This window comes from Euprymna scolopes, chromosome 2 (genome assembly GCF_053919585.1).
Source record: "Euprymna scolopes isolate OS-2025 chromosome 2, ASM5391958v1, whole genome shotgun sequence".
NCBI lineage: Eukaryota > Metazoa > Mollusca > Cephalopoda > Sepiida > Sepiolidae > Euprymna > Euprymna scolopes.
Window position 1 is genome coordinate 137,422,137 of NC_136483.1, and position 5,000 is coordinate 137,427,136.

A 5,000-nucleotide genomic window follows, 5' to 3' on the forward strand; every position below is an offset into this window, starting at 1 on the left:
AAGCAGGCAGACGGAACAGAGTTCCACAGGCGTGCAGTTCTAAGAAAGAAGCTTTGTTCATGAAATCCGCGTTTTGATTTAGGCACAGATATAGAGTGGAAGAAATTTTTCACAGTGGATTCAGCTAGACGCGTGTTTTTCGTGAAAGATTGGCGAGGGGGGACCAGGGATTGGAGTTCAGACGAGCACCTGCCATGAAAATAACGATAAAACAAGGATAGGCTTGCAACGTCTCTTCTGTGGGAGAGGGGTTGCAGGGTAGAGAAAATATCACATATACATTAAACAGTCACCAAACAGAAATCGGGGGAACATTGTGTAAAATTGGATTAACTTTGAATATGATGCTTTGACTTTACCGTTAGTGAAAGAGATGGGTTCAACTTTTATTTTTATTTATTTAGATGCATAGGAGTTCAAGTGGTTAAGTGGACACGGACTGACGGCCCGGGTGTTCCAAGTTCGAATCCAGTTCGTCTGACAAATATAATCACTTTCACTTAGGATGTTGGCAACCTTTAAGAAAGAATTCCGACTACAAAAATATCGGGAAAACCAATGCCAACACAAGAATACGATGACGATGATGATGCTTTACACGGATTTATCAATGGATCAACCATTTTGAGTTCAGACAGCTGATCTCCAAATAGAACTTCATGACAAGTATAAATACTTAAAATTGACTTAAATTTGTTAATAGCCTAGATTCATTGTAAATATTCTACACACACATGTATGTGTATATATATGTGTAGATATGTGTGTGTATGAATATATATATATATATGTGTGTATGTGTGTATATATATGTGTAGATATGTGTATATATATGTATACATATATGTATATATGTATATATATGAATACATATATGTATATATATATGAATACATATATATATATGTATGTATACGTACGTCTCTCTTTCTCTCTCTCTCTCTCTCTCTCTCTCTCTATATATATATATATATATATATATATATATATATATACATATATATATATATAGATAGATATATATACTTATTAATATATGTGTAGATATGTGTATATGAATACATATATATATGTATGTATAAGTACGTCTCTCTTTCTCTCTCTCTCTCTCTTTCTCTCTCTCTCTCTCTCTCTCTCTCTATATATATATATATATATATATATATATATATATATATATATATATTTACTTATTAATATTTTTAACCAAAATTTTAATATATTAAAATTCTGGTAATGTTCATATACCAATAAAATCAAAGTCAAAATTAATTATCTCAGTTAATTAATGAATTCATGATTATCAGTTTTCATAATCGACCATGCATATGTAATATATTCGCAAAACTCAAGACAAACAAATATAAAATGAGAACATCATATGGTGTATTTCTTTATGTGTTACAATTATTTCATAACCATTTGGACAAATTCAAACATTATATTATTTAAAAATATATCAACATAACTACATTTTAAACGGCACTATACATACATATGTGTGTGTGTGTGTGTGTGTGTGTGTGTGTGTGTGTGTGTGTGTGTGTGTGTGTGTGTGTGTGTGTGTGTGTTTCATGGAAGAGCAGAGACAATTTCTGTTTGTTTCTCTTGCAATGCGTATTTTTCTTTTTGGATAGATAGTGTTCGAACGTTTTGTTTTAGTGTAAAAAAAAAGAGGGGATTGCAAAAAAAAACAAAACAAAAAAAATAACAAACAAACAGGAATTATCCTTGCTCTTCAATGAAACATTTATTAGAGAAAAAAATGCTGCCCAAGTATATTAATTTCAGCATGTGTATGTATATATACCTCTATATATGTATTATTATTATTATTATTATTATTATTATTATTATTATTATTATGATGATGATGTCATTAAATTCTAAATAATTTCCAGGCTTTTAAACTGGAAAGTAATTTCTCAATTAGATTAGGGTGTCGGGGTTGGAGGTTTGGGAAGGAGTTGGAGCTCGAATGCTTCCAGTCGGTGTCGGATTTTTTAATCACCTAAGAATCAACAGTCTGGATATCGTAGCAAGCACCTCAAATTAAAGAATCAGAGTCGAAGTCGGATATCTTAAAATCCCAAGAGACGGAGTCGGCTTCATACCTTCCGACCCCACATTCCGATTTAAAAAAAAAGTTTAGTATCATTGTTCATTTTTGTTCTGGTTTCTTTTCCGTTTAACGCCCGCCATGTGATGTTTTCCTCGAAGTATCTGTTCGTTCGTCATGATACTATTCTCCCAGGCATTCCCTCCTCCTTTGAGGAAGATCATGTAGTATTTGTTCTGTAGTCGTGGGACCATCCTCCCAAGAATTATCTTCTTTATGGGGGAAGGGGCTAAGGGGCAATGTATAAACGTCGAGGTCATGGAAGAACGCGAGAAAAAAAATCGGTTTAGGCATTTAAAAAAAAAATTGTTTTATATTGTTTTTGTTGTTGTTGTTGTATATTTAAAATAATACAAAATTGTTTTTTTTTAATTCTGGTTAGTATTATGCATATAAAATTGTGAAAGGCACGTTTCACTCAATTTCTCACTGGATAAACACGGCATCTGATAAACACGGTGGCCATTTTGTTTAGCTTTGTTTTATTTACATAATGTTTGAACTTTTCAAGTGCACTTTTCTCAATTTTAGATGCATATTACTAACTGGATTTTTGATAGAAATGATTTTTCATTCTAAGTATATAAACAAAAAACAACAACATAAAACTATTTTTTAATGCCTAAACGGATTTTCCCGCTGCGGTCTTCCATATCCGCACACCATTACGAGTTTAAGTTAACGATTAGTGTTCTGGACAATGTAGTAATGAAATTTTGAGCTTTTTTTTTTTTTTTTTTTTTTACTATAGACAACAAAACGAAAAATGATCATAAACAAATATATAACAGATACATGTTATCAAACGCAAGATAAATTACTCTTCTACCTAGATAGATAAATTTTTAGTTTTTTTTAAAAACTTATTTTAAAGCGTTAATTCAGTTCAAAAACAAGTCTGGATAATCGCTCACAAATATAAAAAAGGTGACATTTATTGGGTGAATTTCTATCATTATTTTTTCTTATTTTTAGTTTCGAGAGATTATCTAGACTTCCCAGAGAACCGTCTCATGTCGGTCATCTGGTCGTCGTTCTAACTTCGCAATTCGGTACTACTTGTGATCCGAATTAAATAACCGCTTTAAAATAAGTTAACACACACACACAAAAAACTTATCCAAGTAGGTGAAAGAATAATTTATCTTGCCTTTGGTAACATTTATTTGCTATATATATATCTGTTTCTTGGTCATTGTTTCTTGTTGCCTTTAGTAATAATTGACCGAAATTTAAATTTCCATTGAGCAATAAAAGATTCTGCGTCTCAAACCCATGCATTTTCTCAGGTGCCTCTGTTGTATGAAAGAACTGTGAATTCATCGGAGATTGCAAAGAAGAAAAAAGTCCTTAATCATAAACTAACCCGAACAAGATTTGTTATAAATTATGTTTGAATTTAAGTATGGCGCAGCCTGGCGAGTGTTACTGCGTGTTGGTTAGCAGAAGACGGGGACGACTACGGCATCTTTCTTTCTTCGCTGCGCTACGGTTGTCACACCCGCAAAGCAGACCCACGTCCTTCCGACGATGCAGCCCTTTCTTGTAGTTGGCGTGCGTGATTTTCTTTAGCCAAACCCCAGGGTCATCGCGCGCTTTAAACAACGACAAAACCAAAAAGTAGGCGACCCTAAAAATTATTTCGAGCAAAAACATAAAACAAATAGAAGAAAAAAATGTATTGACATTAACTGAACCCGACTTAGTTTGAGTAAGGATAACACGTTCCTCCCCCCCTCTCTATTTCTCTCTCCCTCTCTTTCTCAATATGTGTGTGTGTGTGTGTGTGTGTGTGTGTGTGTGTGTGTGTTTGTGCGCGAGAGAGGGAAAGGACTGTGTGTATATGTCAACAAATTTATTTTTCTGTATGAGAAAGAGAGGTGTGTGTATACACACACACACACACACACACACACACACACACACACACACACACACATATATATATATATATATATATATATATATATATATATATATATAATATATATATATATAACTCTCTTTCTCATACAGAAAAATAAGTTTGTTGACATTAACTGAGCCAGACTTATTTTAAGTAATGACAAGTTTCCAACAACCCACTCCTCACTCTCTCTCTCTCTCTCTCTCTTCTCTCTCACACTCTCTTTATATATATATATATATATATATATATATATATATATATATATATTATATTATATATATATTATATTATGTATATATATTATATTTATACATATTTAATATATATATATGTATATAATGTATATATATTATATAGATTATATATGTGTATATATATATTATATATATGTATATATATTATATATATTATATATATATGTACATGTATTATATATATGTACATATATTATATATATCTATTTATAAGTGTATATATATTATCTATGTGTATATATATTATATATGTATATATATATGTATATATATTATATATATATATACTTAGTTATATTTGAAAAAAAAAAGGATTCCATCACAGTGCTCTATTATAAGCAAAAATTCTGAAAATAGGAGTGTATTATTTATATTTTTATTCACAGAAAGTTTAGATGAGATAAGACATCGGTACTGACGGTTTCAAACCTGATAATAGGGGATCATTTTTTATACCTATATCAAGCTCTCTTCAGTCGATACTCATCTGTTTTAGAACAGGAATTGGAATCCAATTTGATTCCAATTCCGGTTATAGAACAGATGAGTAAAACGCCAAAACGGTCTTCTATTATCAGGTTTGAAATCGACGGTACCGATGACTTATCTCATCTTAACTTTCTGAAATAAAAATAGTATATATATTTTATGTTAATATCCGTCTTTATCTCCATCTTTCTCAGTGACGCACACACACACACACACACACACACACACA